This window comes from Erpetoichthys calabaricus, chromosome 3 (assembly GCF_900747795.2).
Source record: "Erpetoichthys calabaricus chromosome 3, fErpCal1.3, whole genome shotgun sequence".
Taxonomy (NCBI): domain Eukaryota; kingdom Metazoa; phylum Chordata; class Cladistia; order Polypteriformes; family Polypteridae; genus Erpetoichthys; species Erpetoichthys calabaricus.
Genome location: NC_041396.2, coordinates 143,693,381 through 143,711,770, shown reverse-complemented (window position 1 = coordinate 143,711,770; position 18,390 = coordinate 143,693,381). Strand labels below are relative to the sequence as shown.

Genomic DNA, 18,390 nt, shown 5'->3' with positions numbered 1-18,390 from the left:
TCATTTCGATTTTGTTAATTATTTTATTTCAGTTTGCGAAAATATTTTTTTAATAATAGTTGATTTTAGTTTTCATTAACTATAATAACCTTGCTGTATAGGCTAGAAAATGATGTTGGATTAACATCCTCTGTCCTTGCCTGGTTTAGTTCTTATTTATCAAATCGATTCCAGTATGTACAGAAATATACCGACAGTACTCAATCATTATACTATGAACTAAGATAACCATATCTTAGTCTTGCAAAGCTCAGTACTGGGACTTTTACTGTTTTCAGTTTATATGCTTCCACTGGGACCTATCAATAGAAAACATAATGTTAATTTTCACTTGTATGCAGATGACACCCAGTTATCCCTTTCTTTTAGACCAAATTAAGTTTCTCTGATGTTGTCTTTAATTAGTTTTATTAGTGAATTAAAGGAGTAGATTGATAAGAAATACTTTAAACACTGATAAAACAGATATTAATTATTGGAGGGAATGATGTTGATCACAGCAATATTTTGTCATCATTTACAGTAACTCAGTTGGAATCACCATTAATTTTACTGAATCAGCCCACAATCTAGGAGTTATCTTTGACTGTAACATGTCATTTAAAGCGCACATTACAAAGTTGTCTGAATCCTGTATCTTCCATCTTAGAAATGTTGGGAAAGTAAGTTGTTTTCTAAATAAGGGAGATTCTGAGAAATTAATTCATGCATTTATTTATAGTAGATTGACTACTGTAATGCGGTGTTCACTGGATGTTCAAACTGTTCTTTATACAACTTACAGTTAATGCAACATTCTGCTGCAAGAATTATTACAAGAACAAGAAAATACGAACACATAACTCCAGTTCTTAAATCCTTACACTGGCTCCCAGTTAAGTTTAGCACAGATTTCAAAATCCTCCTTTTAACATATACTATAGAGCCTTAAATGGCAAAGGTCCGGCTTACTTATCTGAACTTATCATGACTTACAAACCAGAACGTACTTTTAAGATCTCAAGATGTCGGTCTCCTTTTATTTCCAAGGATTAATAAAATAGCAGTGGGAGGTTGTACTTTTAGTTACAGGGCCTCTAAACTGTGAAATGGTCTGCCTGCTACTATAAGAGATGCCTCTTTGGTCTCAGCTTTCAAATCCTGGCTGAAGACTCACTATTTCAGCTTAGCATATCCTGACTAAAGCTGCTGATTAACTGTACATACTTCATCTCTGTTGTTAGTCATCAGCACTAAAACATAAGTAATATATGATAATTAAAAGTTGTTACTAACCCTCACCTATTCTGTTACTTTTCTTGGTACTCAAATGTGACACTTTGTGCCATTGCCCTACTGTCAAGTTGTTTTGCCTGTCTAAGGTAAAGTCACCTCTGATGGAAGATTGCAAGAATTGTCAGGTAGAGGGGCCCTTTCATCGGATTGGCTGGCCCAGCGCTGCCTCAGCTGTAGAATGGCCATTAGGGGGAGGCAGCTTGATGGCTGAGTTCTCCAGGACTCTGAACAAATCCAAACTGTAGTATGTGATATCATCTATTGTTGAATTCTGCTCTGTACTTTTAATATTTCTGTAGCACTTTTGTATTGTATTGAGGATTACTTGTGTTCAATTCTGTGTATTGTAGTTACACCTCTTTTTTTTTTTTTTTTTTTTCTTTTTTTTGACACCCACTGCATGCCCAGCCTACCTCAATAGTGGCCTCTCTTTGAATTGCTTTTCCCAAGTTTACTTTCATTTTTTCCCTACAAAGGTTTTTTTTAGCAGTTTTTCTTTGTCTTCTTAGAGAGTCAAGCTAGGTGGTTGGTGTGTGTGTGTGTGTGTGTGTGTGTGTGTGTGTGTGTGTGTGTGTGTGTGTGTGTGTGTGTGTGTTTGGGGTTTATAAGGTGGTGGACCCCGGCCGCCCGCCACAGTCAGTTTCTAGTAATAGTAGCATATTCATGCTATTAAGTGAGTGTTGTTGCTTTTTTTTTGGTTTCTTGTTTTTTCAAAAAATATTCCAGTCAGAAAGAAAAAGATTGATATTCAATAGATCTACTATTAAAATTGTTTCAGTATTTGTATGAATTACTTTAATATATATATTTTTTTTACTTGTTACTTATTTTTTGGATAATTTTCCAAATTATAAAGAGGCATACTTTAACACCTTGAGCCTGAGCACTCTTTCAGGAAGCAGAGGATAAAAAGCTCATTGCACAACTATGCTTTTTTAAACTTCATAAATTTAGTATAATTGACGGTCTGTTGTTTTATCTATACTGGGCTAAGCTGTCATAACTACATTTTAGTGGCTGACAGAATTAATTGATGACCAGGCACATAATGCACTTTGTTACTTGACAGGATCTCATTTCTCTACCAGTGCATTGTTGGTCTCTGGTAGGTGCCAGCAATAGAAGGTTTTGCCAGTCTTGTTTATCCCGCTGGCTATGGAAGGTTAGCTGTCATCTGTCTCTGCAGAAGTTGTTCCCAAGAAAGCCAACAGGAGCTGTATGTCTGCCAGTGTTAATTAACCTTGGCAGTATCAGCTTCCATGGTTCAATAGGTTAAAATTAGTTGATGTTGTATCTTAGAAACTGTGGTGAGCTGGTGCCCTCCCCAGGGTTTGTTTCCTGCCTTGCGCCCTGTGTTGGCTAGGATTGGCTCCAGCAGACCCCCCTTGACCATGTAGTTAGGATACAGTGGGTTGGATAATGGATGGATGAATCTTAGAAATGCTGATCTTCATACCTTTAGGGAAAACTGAGAAACTACAACAAGAAGTCATATAGGCTGTATAAACATCTGTTAGACACATTAAGATTATTGATTACTTCAGCTGTGTATATCCCGTAAAGGTGTAAATGTATAGGTTCATGTTTATGACATCTCTGGTATCTCTTTCTAGAGTTGAATACTGCACTGACAGTCTTTTAAAGAAATATTGCTCAAAATAGAACAGGGGTTTAATTAGAATCTGCCGTTGCTTCCCATTTGTGGTGTACATTACATTTGCATTTGCATTACTTATAACACTTTTTTAGTTTTAAAAACTTTTTACAGCACAATGACACTGTTAGAGCAGAGTTTCTTAACCATTTGGTCCCAGGTTGCCATATTTGGGTGCCTGAGTGGGTCACAATTGGGTTGTTTTGCATCACCTAAATATTCAACAGTGCACTGCAATATTTGTCTCCATTAGTATCTTCACTGGTCTCACGAATGGGGACCAGTGCTCTTTTATTTGTGGCTTATCTGATGAAGAAGAAACTCTGACATTTATACTTGTTTCATTAAGGGAGAAACTGCTTGTGAGCCACGAATAAACTTAAGAAGGGAAAAGTAGGGTGCAAGACCCATATAGACCCTATTTGTGTGAACAATGCAGATACTAATGGGGATAAATATCGTAGTGCACCGTTGATTACTTAGGTGATGCAATGCAACCCACTTGTGACCTACTCACAATCGCAATAACTCCCCCTCTCATCCTGGCAGGTTATTACATACCTCCACTTAGCCTGTGTGGAGGTCTTCTTACAAGCATGCTTGACAGATCATTTCTTTAGAGATGTCCCAGCCCTCAGACCTTTAGAACAAAACGCACTTTCCTTCTGCAATGTACCTAGTGCACAAAGGATTGAGACCAGCCCAAATCCAGTATTAATGGTCTCTGGCTGATATCAGGCTCTTTATTTTTACAGTGACTTCATGGCTTTCCATAGACAAGAAATATACTTTTTATTCTCTCCTCGATGCTTGCAATTCTTTGCATAGTTATCACAATACAACATTTTAGGCTATACCAATTAAGTATATCAATAGTAGTCCTCTGTTTAAAAAACCGAAGACTACAAAGAAATGCTTTGATGGATCAAAGAATATGTTGTTTTATTTGGAAAATGTATTGGAACAGAATTAATTTGTGCTGCAGCATCACTTTCTTCTGTTATAATGATAATGGTGTCTTTCTCAGCCTAACAAGGCACTCTGTTATTCATTGCCTCCTTAACCTGCGGTTTTCCTGTCCTGGCTCACAGTTGTACTGATTTTGAGTTGTCTTGTTTAGGCGGATATACAGCATCTCTCTCTCTCTCTCTCTCTCTCTCTCATATTCTCTCTCTCTCTCTCTCTCATGGCTAGCTCATTTCTGGTACATATTTTTTTTCATGTGCCCAACTTGCATTACCTGGCCCAGCCCAATGGTGTGCCTGTCACTGCTTGTTTCAGTTAGTCAATTCTGTTGTTTTTGTGGTTAGTAAACTTTGTATGTTTTTCTTGTAGAAGAGAATTTTTTTCCTTTTTATTTGATGAAATCATTTGTGATAACTGTTGAAAGGTTTTTCTGTCTGCAGATTTTTGCAGAAAATGTGAAGTAACCATAGACAGTTTTCATTTAGTACTGAGTCATTCACTATATGCACTGTAACAAGAAAACTAAAAGTAAATATAGCAAAGAGGTTAATACAAAGTAACTGTACAGTATTTGGCAAAGCAATTAGAATAGAAAGAAAAATTAAAGAAAAAAAGCAGGGAAACTAAAAGTCCTTGCCCCTAGTTAGAATATACAACAGGGCTTTACATTTAATGTAAATGAGGACACATTTTTTAACATCAGAGCAAGTCTTCATAAGCACTGTAAATGTTTAAAACAATTGGATGAATGAATGAAAACTAGATGTAAAATGAAAAATCAAAAAATTGCCTTTATGCTATGACTTCAGTTTTTTGTAGTGTGAATGTAGTACCTGTTTTATCACAACACTTGGATTGTATATTGTGAAAATAATCACAGGGAGATGTAAGAAGGTTTGGGGTAGCCACCATATATGCTTGAAATAAATCGATTTAAAGTAATCAAAGAGATCAACAGAACTGAGATAACAGAACAAAATGGTAGTTTTATACATGGAAGACAGGAAGGGGTGGGGTGTGTCTCTGGTGTTGGAAGCAGAAATTAAATCAGGTGGGATTTACTTCTGATGATCTGCAGAGGAGTAAAGAAGAAGGCAATAGTAAATCGCATCACCCCCTGGTTGGGCATACAGTTGCAATTACTTAAGCCCATAAGCTGCCTACCCTGTGCACGTGTGTGACAATATTTGCAAACAAATGTTTTATCTTTGTATTATTATAAATTTGTATATTATATTTTTTATAGCTATTATTTGTAGTTATAAAAAATATTTAATGAGTTAATATTTGTTTTACTGTAGGTAATTTAATGCATTGGGCCCTAATGGCAAATTGAGGTTTTCTAGTAGCCTACACATATTAATCAACAGTAAGATGCACAAAAAAGCTGCACAGAATATTCAAGTCTACACAGTAAAATAAATAATTTTATACTTTATATTTATATGGCCATAATCTATTTAAATTTACATAATAAATTTGGTAAATACCTATCAAGTCTATTTGCTTTAAAGTGGGATGATAACTAGTAAAAACAGACCTAATTGATTCCTGGAGTACTGTGGTAGAATTAATTGTGTGCTGAATGTACTCTGTGGGTTAAGCAGGGTGTCATACGGAAGCTGTGACAAGTTATTCTATTCAGTAGCTAGCCTTCCAGAATAACTTTTTAAGTCAGTTGGCCTCTCTTGTTCTTATGCTACAGTCCCAATGTATCAGTACATACATGTTGCAGTATTAACTTGACATTATTTATTTTAGTTAATAAGCTTCATCAACTGCACCACTGATTATGAAAACTGTGCGTTAAATTTAGAGTTCCCTTCATAGCATTTTTTTTCCTTCTTTAAACTGTTTTGTGTTTTGAGTTTTTAATTATTTAGTAATTTTCTGTACCTTCACCTGTTGTTGGTTCTTTTTAAATTTGTTCTACATAATTTTTCAAAAATTCGTCTTTTAGGGAAGTTGAGACATCATCAGTCAATATCCTTGATCTGAAGGACGAATGATTTTATTTAATTGCAGACATATAATTGTGTCTCTAATGAAGTACAAAATATAGCTTGTTTTTAAATAAATGCATTAATTCAAGAATAGTCAAAAATACCATAAAGGAATGATTTTGATAGCTAATAAAGGCATTACACCAAAGCAGTGATATATAATTAATATCATTTATTAAAGAATGGCACTAGTCCCTTTAATCTTCAGCTGAAATACTGGTTCACCATGGTAAAGTTTTCTATTCATAATGTTTTGCAGAAATATATCAGCAATCTTTTTTTTTTTTTGGCATGCGGTCTTATTGTTGGACCTGCAGTTGCTTTAAGAACTTTGTACAGCATTTACTTTAAAATTGGTGACTGTTCCTATACTGTGAAGTTAAATGAATTTCAATTAAAATAAAATATAATCAATATCAGTAGTAGACTTCCTTACTGAATACTAGGTAACCAAATGTTTTGGGAAGTAAAGGTTAGACCGTACTCCACTCAGAAGGTGTGACCGTGTGTCTTTGCAAGAAATGGTCTATTGACAACAAGTTGAGGCTGGAGTTTAAGTCACATTCAAGAATGCAGACCCACACCCCTGGGATGAAACCATAGCAGGTATTTAACCTGGTTCTGAATACAGCGAGAATCCAGTACTTAGTGTGCTGTAGTGGATAAGGCATTGAACTTTAAACCAGACGATTAACAGTTGAATTCCTTCCTCTGACTAACTCTGTGATCCTGACTAAATTATTTAAGTCAGTCTGTGTGGTTATTGATGGAAAATGGCGTGCTGCCAAGTCAAAATTGCACTATATCCTGTATATAGGAGGGTCACCACTTAGGGTTATAATAGACAAAAAAATCACATTCAGTGTTACTTTGGATCAAAAACTATTAACTGTTTACATTGTAATACAAATCTCTTGGTATGCTACATTTTCAACCTTCACTGAATTTTCTGTTTTAAAAGGAAACAGTTTTTATTTTATGTTTTATGTTTATGATGATCCCTTTCAGTTCTTAGCAAGGACCAAAATATCAAAAAATAATAAGTCTGCTATTGAAGGATCTTGCTGTATTGTTAAATTGTTAGCTATCAGTTCATGGTATTCTAAACAGGGCAACTTGTTCTTCAAATTGTTCTTCAAATTGGTTGCTAAGATGGTTAATTTTTATATAGAATTTATTTAGCATTGTTCACAGAGCACCAAAAACAATGTCTTAAATTAAATTAAACACACAATGATTATTCTTTCGTTTTTCCTTACACAAATGAATTGTTAATCATGCATGATCCTTCTAATCCTTAGGTAAGAACCTTAGGCTAGAACCAGTGTTCTAATAGCGTTCATAACAAACGAAAAATATTGACTTTTAATTTACCATCTTTAGCTTGTTTTAATGAACATTGGTTTTATGTATGACACTAGCTATTATTCATGTGTTTTCTGTCACACTATCTCTCTTTCTCATTTTTCTGTACAGGTTCTTCCAAGTGCAATAAAACACACTATATTGGCCAGGATTCTGTGATGTACATCATTGTCTACCAGAGAATTCATACGGTAAAATATTTTATAATTAGTTTGTTCTTTCATGATTGTGCTACAATCCTTTTCCAGATTCAGTGTTTGCATAAACCCTTTAAGTGATGTGATACCCACTTTTATACAATTAAGTATAGCCAAAGGAATTTAACAAGGTTTGCTTTTTCACATTTAAAAGGATGATTTTTTTAATTCACTAACTTCATTATCATATGTAACTACAAGTCTTGTATTGGGGTGGAGTCATTAGAGTTGGGAACAAGGTTAAGAAGTCCTCAGAAAGATCTGTGAATGTAACTTCTAAAGAGTTCGTGTGTATACTGAACCCTCTTGCCTTGCTTGCCCTGTGAAAATTTGCTATTTGGCTAACGCTACATTTTTCACTGTTACAGAAAGTTATAATAGTTTCCTCTCAGTTTAAATTCCCCTCAGTTTCCAAATATTTAAAAAAAAAAAAAAAAAAAAAACCCAATCTTTCAGACTTGTTCATGGAAGACGTTAAGCTTGCTATAGTCCTGCCATACATACACCATCGTCTTCTGGCTCTTTAGTATAAATATCAATGTTTCTTACATAAGGGTTTTATAACTTCTAAGAAAAGAAGGAAATTAACAGGTGTTGAGTTTTTTGGGATATTGACCACAGGTTTTTGTTTTTTCTTGTTTTTACTTGACATTTTTTGAGCTGAAGGTTTATACTACTGTTTATTTAATTGGATATACTAATTATCGAGAGAGGAGTGTCAGGTTACAGATTTATGCAAGAAATTTTAAGGAGCAAGAAGTTAATAATATATACTAATATAATGTATAATTCAAGCGTTTTTGTTTGTGGGATAGGTAATCTGATGGTTTATGGGTACCTGTAAAAGTACAATCCAACATTCGGAAATGTTTTATGCAACCTGTGGTAGAAAGAATCTAAAATTAAAAGTATTCTAATGACTATGAAAATGATTTAAGGAGACTTATTCTTTCAATGGCTTGCCTGTTTTTTAAAGGTTATATTACTTTGAAAAACTTAAATTATTTGAACATTAAGTTGTATATACTGTAAATGTGTCTGAAGTTTTTGAAAGCTGTGGTATAATTGTGAACTATCAGGGCAAATCAGTGGATGAAAATAAAACCAAAATGAAGAACATTTTACATCTTAGTAGATCTTTAAAATAGAAATATTTTATTCACTTTAGCATAAATCCAAAGAGGCAGTGATAAAATAACTATATAAGTGGAGACCATTGTTATGTGCAAAGTTAAGCAAGTCATATTCTTCTGGTCTGACTTTTACTCTAGTTTCTTTTCCTAGCATGAAGAAACAGTTAAGTAGAACTTCACAACTTTGGCTGCACACCAACCCTTGCTGTATCATGAGCACTATTCCACCTCTTTATTATAACTGATTGATTCTTATTTTTTTAATCCTAATTGAAATGACTGAGGAAGAAAAGACTGCCCATATTCTAGTAAAGTGTAATATTCAGATTAGTCTTTTGCTGCAGTGATCCAAGACAGTTTGCTAAGTGATTCAGTTATGGAATGCCCACATCCTCGCGTGATCTTGTTCAAATTATAATCGGTGCCTTATTGTTAACAGAAGATCTGCACAGTTTTAGGTAGGTACAGATAAGCATTCCTGCGTTGTGCCCTATGCTTGCTGGGATCGGCTCCGTCTTCCCCATGAACCTACCCTGAATTAACTGACTAGGAAGATGGATAGATGGATGTATGTTTGTAATTTGTGTTTATTTAATTCAGACTAAACTACTGTAATGACTTACTGAATGCGCTTTTAAACAGAATCTTAAACTACAGCAGCCAAGTTTATTGTTTGTTCCTTTTCTTGGCACTCCTATCATGTCACTCTTTCAAAAGCCTTTTGACAGTTTAAAGTATTTTTACTTTTGAAAAGAAAAAAAATAATGCTGTCTGTGATTTGCAAGTCTGTGTATGTCAGTGCAATTTAGCCATAATCCTGAACAGGCATACCTAGATTTTAATACCTATTAGCACTTAGTACACATTATGTCAAAGCCATGGGGAATGAGCCATGTATTGAAAAGTAATGCTGCAGCTTCTCAAAGGGCAGACAGAAAGGATCTGTCTCATTAACAAGACAAAGGTGTTCTTTGTCTAATCTGTGCAGGGCTAAGACTCAGTCAGCAGGGAGCTCATGGCTACTACACATTGGAGATTGGATTACACTGATCATGGGAAGGATCAGGGAGAATGGAATGCGGATTTAGCCTGTTACTATCATTCAGGGGCTTTAAACCTTGAATATTAAAATCCTCTTCTTATATAAAAACTGTTTAGAATCTAAAATTCACTCCTGTCAAGGGTAATTGAGGGCAGATTTGCTCATATAAAGAGTTATTAATGTTTCTCATAAATTTTGTGTGGCCTGTTGCACATTGTAAAGCTGATGGATGCAAATAGAATGTGATAATATAGGTTGTATCATGCGTCCATTTATGTCTATGGGTGTATGTGTGTTTTATATTGTACATGTGTGTATATGTATTTTGACCCTGGCTTTTTAAGAGAAATACCAGTGAAACCGAACAAATTTGATTTTTTTTTTCCAACAGTGCTTAGACCCATCAGTACTTGGACACTTGACACAATGTTCAAGAAGCTTTTCATTTATTGCTCAGAATTTGCAACCACTCTTCCGTGGCTGACTTGACTTGTGCATTGTTGACACAGTACGTTTCACATAGGTAACCCTTTAGATTTTGGAAGTTAGTTATTTGGAGCTATACCTGGAGAGCAAAGCAACTGTGGCATAGCTTCGAATCCACTGTTTTGTGCAGCAAATGCAGTATGCAAGTATGGACATTTTAATTATGCAAAATGCCAATGGTCAGCAACTTTTTTTCATACCTAAACCCTGACTGGTTATGTTGCTCAATTGACATATGTGATCACTAGAGACATTACCGTCCATCATCATAAATTGTACAAATGATTGTGCTGACAGTGGTTTGGACCATGGATTTGTTTAGTGTTGGAGAATCACCATGCTTCCATTGTTTTTGTTGTTGGTTGGACTCATCCACAGTTATAAAACATTTTTAAAATTTATATCACTTCAAGTTTATTACCTTGAGATTCTCCCTGGATGTGGTGATTCTTAGTTGTATGTGTCATCATTATGGGCAGTTAGTATGCATAGACCATTGTCATGTTTTAATAGCTAGTAAACAATGGACTCAACTGACCCATGATTAATGACTGTAGTGTATGCTGTCTTGCTCACTGTCACTCTGCTATGGTTTTCTCCATGGTATTTGAGGAACATTCTACCATAACACAATTGTGTAGTTCAACTTTTGATACTTAAATATAAAGGACCAGGTTGACTAGGTTGAATCTTAATATCTGATGGTACCTTTTTTTAATATTGAAATTTAATGCAAGTACAATGTTTAATTTTGCACTTTGTGGCAGGCATGTTCACTTGGTTCTGAATGAAGTAACATTTGTAATTTGCATATTTCAGCACATAGGATATACCTGTAATCCTTGATCACTTACAAAAACAGGCACTATTGAATATCTTTCAAATTCAAGTTCAAAACTTTTTAATCACCATGTGTATATAGTCTGCGGTGGGCTGGCGCCCTGCCCGGGGTTTGTTTCCTGTCTTGCGCCCAGTGTTGGCTGGGATTGGCTCCAGCAGACCCCCGTGACCCTGTAGTTAGGATATACCGGGTATATCCGGGAACAGGGAAGTGGGCTAACAGTCTACTCCCAAAGTAACCCATACCCGTATTAAGATATAATTCATCTTTACAAAAAATGGGGGTAGCATGCCTTTTGTCCATGTTTTATGTGAACCTTTTGTTTGCATGTGATGATTATTTGTAGTTTTGACCTCACTCTGTCTGTTTATTCATTATTTGTGATTTTTGTTTCAATAAAAGTTTTTTTTTTTTCTTGCATGAGGCAGTTGTCAGTACATGTGTTTTAATTTGTTTTGTCCAGTAAGATGCACTGTATTAAAATAAGCAGATCAGTATAGTGCCCTGCAGCATGCCCCAGGCCAAGACCATGGGAAGAGTTTGTCATATGGAGTTGCATACGCATTGAATTAAATAAGCAAAATATTGTAAATGCTGCTACTGATATTGACTGAGTTGGGTACCCCTCTTCACACCTCCAAAATAAAACCAGTGCATGTCTTTCTGTCCTTTTGTCAATTTAAAACAAATCTTTCATTACCTTACCCTATTGCAGAGTACTATTGAAAATTATATAACTTCAAAGACCCTATCCCTTCAGTAGGCCTATGATTCTACTGTAGCCGTGACCATGTTCTTTTATTAAAGGGCAGGTGCTTCTTCGCTATCTGGCCTTTCTTATGGGCTATAAGTCTTCAGTACTGCTTCCCTGAAACCTTCTAGTACTGTCTAGTGGTGTAGAGAAGATTAGAGCTCAACAATCCTCCAGCTGCACACCTCTTTATTTTGTGACCCCCAAAGATTTTTCCATCTGAGCACTAAGCACTTTGCACTATGAAGCTGTAGTGCTTTCTAATCAGTGAGAACCATTTATCCAAATATCTTTATCAAATATCATAATCTGTTTATCTAAATCCCAGTGTTTGGTGATAATAATATGGATAACAGGCATACAATTGTATTCATATAATAATCATAGTTACATACAGTACTTACATAACAGAACATCAAAAAACATGCAGTTTTTTGTTAGTTGAACCTTTCAAACATATTATATTTAGAACTTCCTTTAGCAGGGCTGATTTTATCAAAACATTTCCTAAACATTTCTTTTGGGTTTAGATGTAAACTTATTCTGGGCGCACAATTTTTTTAGTTGGTTTGTGTAAGGAAGTGACATAGCAGTGACAACTGCAAATGCCGCCTTTCAGAAACTCGGTTAAAGTAATGCATAGTGTAACTCTGTTGTAAGGATTTATTAAATTAACATTCATGCATGTAAACTTATATTAAGAATATAATCATTGGTAATAGGAAGTGATAAGTATAATCTTTTAAAAATAATTATTTATTTAATAGTAGAAAGAAATTTATGGGATTGCATATTATAATAAGCAAGCCCAACAACTCTGAAGAAATGGATAATGTGGGAACTTGCCAGAATGTTTTTAATACTTAGTGGCAAATAGCTTGACAGGAGATCAATTGACTTATAACTAACTTAGTGGGCTTTGATAAGAAAATGCAGCTTCCCGATGCATGTTAGATATTGTGCACTACATTTCTTGGCACATTAAATGATTATCACCTTCAATTATAAAAAATGTTCTAAAGGAATTAGATAATACACATACCTTGCAAGCATATTATAAAGATTAGTGTGTTGTGTGTGTCTTACAGTCATATGAAAAAGTTTGGGAACCCATCTCTGCCTGCATAATAATTTACTCTACTTTCAACAAAAAAGATAACAGTGGTATGTCTTTCATTTCCTAGGAACATCTGAGTACTGGTGTGTTTTCCAAACAAAGATATTTAGTGAAGAATTATTTAGTTGTATGAAATTAAATCAAATGTGAAAAACTGGCGCTGCAAAAATTTGGGTCCCCTTGTAATTTTGCTGATTTGAATGCATGTAACTGCTCAATACTGATTACTTGCAACACCAAATTGGTTGGATTAGCTGGTTAAGCCTTGAGCTTCATAGACAGATGTGTCCAATCATGAGAAAAGGTATTTAAGGTGGTCAATTGCAAGTTGTGACTCCTTTTGACTCTCCTCTGAAGAGTGACAGCATGAGATCCTCAAAGCAACTCTCAAAAGATCAGAAAACAAAGATTGTTCAGTATCATGGTTTAGGGGAAGGCAACAAAAAGCTATCTTAGAGGTTTAAACTGTCAGTTTCAACTATAAGGAATGTAATCAGGAAATGGAAAGCCACAGGCACAGTTGCTGTTAAACCCAGGTCTGGCAGGCCAAAAAAAATACAGGAGTGGCATATACACAAGATTGTGAGAATGGTTACAGACAACCCACAGATCACCTCCAAAGACCTGCAAGAACATCTTGCTGCAGATGGTGTATCTGTACATCGTTCTACAATTCAGCGCAATTTGCACAAAGAACATCTGTATGGCAGGGTGATGAGAAAGAAGCTCTTTCTGCACTCACGCCACAAATAGATTTCGCTTGTTGTATGCAAATGCTCATTTAGACAAGCCAGATTAATTTTGGAACAAAGTGCTTTGGACTGATGAGACAAAAATTGACTTATTTGGTCATAACAAAAAGCGCTTTGCATGGCGGAAGAAGAACACCACATTCCAAGAAAAACACCTGCTACCTACTGTCAAATTTGGTGGAGGTTCCATCATGTTGTGGGGCTGTGTGGCTAGTTCAGGGACTGGGGCCCTTGTTAAAGTCGCGGGTCAGATTAATACTACCCAATATCAACAAATTCTTCAGGCTAATGTTCAAGCATCAGTCACAAAGTAGAAGTTATGCAGGGGTTCGATATTCCAACAACACAATGACCCAAAACATAGTTCTAAATCTATAAATGCATTCACGTAGAGGGAGAAGTACAATGTTCTGGAATGGCCGTCACAGTCCCCTGACTTGAATATCATTGAAAATCTATGGGATGATTTGAAGCAGGTTGTCCATGCTTGGCAGCCATCAAATTTAACTGAACTGGAGAGATTTTGTATGGAAGAATGGTCAAAAATATCTCCATCCAGAATTCAGACTCTCATCAAAGGCTATAGGAGGCGTCTAGAGGCTGTTATATTTGCAAAAGGAGGCTCAACTAAGTATTGATGTAACATCTCTGTTGGGGTGCCCAAATTTATGCACCTGTCTAATTTTATTATGATGCATATTGCATATTTTCTGTTAATCCAATAAACTTAATGTCACTGCTGAAATACTACTGTTTCCATAAGGCATGTCATATATTAAAAGGAAGTTGCTATTTTGAAAGCTCAGCCAATGATAAACAAAAATCCAAAGAATTAAGAATTTCCTCTGTTTTTTGCTTTTTCATAACACAATTAAGGATTTGGAGTAGCCTAGTCAAAGTCTTTACTTGAACCTTATTGAGCTGTTGCTTTTGCGATGGGACCTTAGATGGAAAGTTTATAGTCAGATCCTCCAATGTGGATGAATTTAAAGAATTCTGTTCCTCCAAAGTGACACCAAAGATTAATCTCTTGCTACTGGAAGTATTTAATTGCAATTGATATTGCCAAGCAAAAATAATAAGTCAGGAAGTGGGCAAATACTTTCTCTGTTCACTGTATCTGTTTACTTCAAAAAATCCATATACCTCATAATACTTTTGCTAAAGACATGATGCTTACATGATATTATTAGGAAGTAAATTTTCTAACCATCTTGGTCCCTATGACAACTTTAGTTATCTGCCGTATTTGATTTATTTGATTAGTGTATAGAGAAATGTTTGGAAATATAGGCAGTTGCAAAGGCAACAGATGGGATCATTTAAACTCTTCTAATTCCTTGGTTGACTACTATTGGAGCATTGGTTTTTTAGGTGCCTCTTGCCTCCTAGACACAGCACATAGTTGTGAAATTGTACAATAAGTAAAGTAGTTTGTGTTACACCGTATAGGTCTCATTTCATTATTAGTATTTCTAATTCAGAATGCTTATAATGATGATGCATTCCTAAGTTTATGGTTGTTATGGCAGTATAATATTTGTTTGTATTTGTAATTTTCTTTATTAAAATACTTATCTGGAGTCACCCAACCATATATTTTCTGATATCACTTACTTAAATTCAAACCCCATCCTAGAAGCATCAGGTGTAAAATGGGGGTCTTCCCTGGGCCAGTGTATGACATAGAAGCATATATAGTACTTGTGTAAAATTGCGTTGCATAAGTGGCAGATGTTTATTACTCTAGAAGATTATATGCAATAGTGTAAGCAAAAAAGAAATAAGAACAAAGCAAAATGTTCAGGAAAAGCTTTATTAAATGAACTGCAACCTGAATTTAGTGACTGTGTGTTTGTATAAAGTTCAGTCCTCATGCATTATGATTTGAACCTTTTTTTTGTATAGTACTGATGTTATATTGAGTGCATATGTTACTGTCTTTGAATTGATTATGTCTGAATAGATGTGTTTTAAATCGTTTAAATATTTGTAATATTAACTGTTTCTTGTAGTGATAGCATTGTTCATTTGATGTTCGTTTCTCCAAAAAAAAAAAAAAAAATTTAATTTGTATTGAAAGGTGTTCAGATGTCTCACTCATTATTCCCATACACCAGAGTTGAAACCAGTACTTCACAGTGAAACCATATTGAGATGTTCTTGGACAACTGTAGCCTTATTCCCTGTAGAATTTTATTGAATTTGACAGTATTTATTATAACTTGACAGAATTTGGAAGCATTGGAAGCATTTGGAAGGATTATAATTTAAAGTTACGAAAATGAAATACCTGGGTGACTACTGGATTGTACTGTTACTGGCTTAGCATATTACTTTGGATGCTTAATTGTATACCACTAAGCCTATAATATAGTACTATTATCTATGATTGTGCAAGTGTGTTAATTTAAAATAATATGAACTTTATAACATTGCAGGTTTGTTTATTTCATTACCTGTCTTCTCAGTGGTTTTTAACTTTTGAATATTTCTAATTCTTATCTCAACCGTTTAACTTTTAGAATAACCATACTCCTTTCACCCAGCTTTTGGTTTCTTACCAACGTTTCAGGGATCAGTACCAGGAATTCTGAGCTTATTTCACTACCAATAAGTTGGAATCCAGCTTGGTAGGGCAAAAGTGTATGGCAAGTCAAACTTAAATACAGTTGCACATACTAAGACTTCTCTAAACAAGTTTAATATAGAGTCTTCAGTCCACTGGACCACCTATCTTAGGAGTCAAAGAGAAAGCCGGAATCTGATAAACATGGCATGCAGGCAAAGGCTTGATCCCTACATGTATGCAGAGCCACAGTGGCAGATCTGTTCAGTGTCATTTCTTGCTGCAAAGAGTCAGAATATACTACACACCCACAAACATGGTTGATGGACAGTTTTCTGAACCTTTTTAAAAATCAGTAAATTTAAACAATGTATCTTATACTAGAAAAAAGACTAAAGTATCTACATACAGCTTTTTTCTGATTATTAAGAATATTACTTGATATTTGCTATTTTACAATATCAGGATAGAGGCATATTAAAACCATTCATATACTGTGATTTTATAGTTTTATTTTTGATATTGCTTTCCATCAAAATAAGTGCACAGAATAATAATAATAATATTCAGCAGTAGCAGTTGCTTAACCTTGAATTCTTATTCTGTTCTATTATTATTTATTCCTATTCTAGTCTTACTTAATTTGTGTGTATTTAAATGTCTCAGGTACCCAGTGTTCAAGTTGTAGAACTTAGGACAGTGACAGCAGGGGGTTCCTCTACTGCAAATCCAGGTTTGTTTGCAACATTAGTGTATTTCATCAGACACACTCAGTAATACATGTCAATACATGAAAATTAGGGAGAATGAATACAAATAAATGGAATAATACTTAACCTCTCAGATAAGAAGATTCCTTTTCACAAGCATTTTCTCTGTTCAGCACAGAATTATTTAAATTCCTCATACTTAAAAGATATTTTATCCTGGTCCATGTAGCATAGCACTGGTAATTGATTTTCTAGTAGGGTTGCTTTTACAAGTTCATTCAACCTCAAAATTATTTTTCTCTGTGAAACTCTCAATAATGTACTGTTGGCACAAAGCTGGTGCCATTTGTTCAGAAGAGAGTTGTAAGAAGAGCACCCCAAACCCAAAAATGATTTCTTATATTACCAGCCCCGTGTTCTTTGTAGAGTTGATTAACACTAGAATTACCAGAGCCTACGAAAAAACTCGTATATCCGGCCCACCTTAAATCGCTTCTTAAATCCGTTCACACCTCTCCGCCAGCATCCTTTGTCCTCTAAATGTGCTGATAAAAGACAAGCTGCCAGCAGCCGGCTATTCCATCCCCCCACCGACTTAGGACGTGAGCGAAGTTTTCCCAGCTCACGCCTTGATTGATTATGTGGGAGTGAAGTGGAGTTTTACAGTGGAAATAAGAGATCATTATTCTAAAGTAATCTGTGTAAACACATTGTTAAAACAGAAAATTTTTCATATTTTAGTAATAAATGTTACAAAATGTAGTAGGCATAAACTATAGAATATATAAAGCCCGAGTTCCAAAGATCAAATAAACACTTTCACAAAAGCTTCAAGAATGATTCAACAGCTTCTGTGGCGTAGCGCGTTAAGATTTTCCTCTTAGCACAGAGCAGCTTTTCCTTGCCTCACAGACCTGAGTTCGATTCCCCGCTGGGGATGAAGTGTTGCTTTTTTTTTCTTTTCTTTTAAACCTCAAACGGACATAAAATTTATACATTGGTATGCACTGTCAGTTACTGAGATCGTTATATTTTCATGTGGGATGCTCCTTTTCAAATATTTTTTTAACAATTGAGACTGCAATTAACAGGAACAACTGTCCTTATAACTTATTTTTAAGATCCATAACACACAGACAGACAGAGCACTGCGTAATAGAGAGACAGACAGGCAGAGAAGTCACTAGATATAGAAATAAACAGGGAAGCCACGTGTACTGAAAGAAAAAAAGAACAACATGTGCGTTGTCCCAGCTGCACTGAATAAGCGCAGGCGCTCTAACATCACCCCTCCCCCGATCTTACTTAGAGAGTCAGGGACAACGCACATGTAGTTCTTTTTTAAATGTATAAATTTTATGTCCATTTGAGGTTTAAAAGAAAAGAAAAAAAAAAAAGCAACACTTCATCCCCAGCGGGGAATCGAACTCGGGTCTGTGAGGCAAGGAAAAGCTGCTCTGTGCTAAGAGGAAAATCTTAACGCGCTACGCCACAGAAGCTGTTGAATCATTCTTGAAGCTTTTGTGAAA

At 35.2% G+C, this 18,390-nt stretch overlaps 1 protein-coding gene across 2 annotated transcripts in view; it reads left to right on the top strand.

The window, feature by feature from the left end:
* LOC114648389 (kelch-like protein 29) overlaps positions 1 to 18,390 on the top strand; it is an 839,883-nt gene that overhangs the window by 137,103 nt on the left and 684,390 nt on the right. For both annotated transcript variants that reach the window (XM_051924932.1, XM_051924931.1), the window contains exon 2: positions 7,375 to 7,454. The gene's annotated coding sequence lies outside the window, so the exon portion shown is untranslated. The remainder of the gene's footprint in view (positions 1 to 7,374; positions 7,455 to 18,390) is intronic.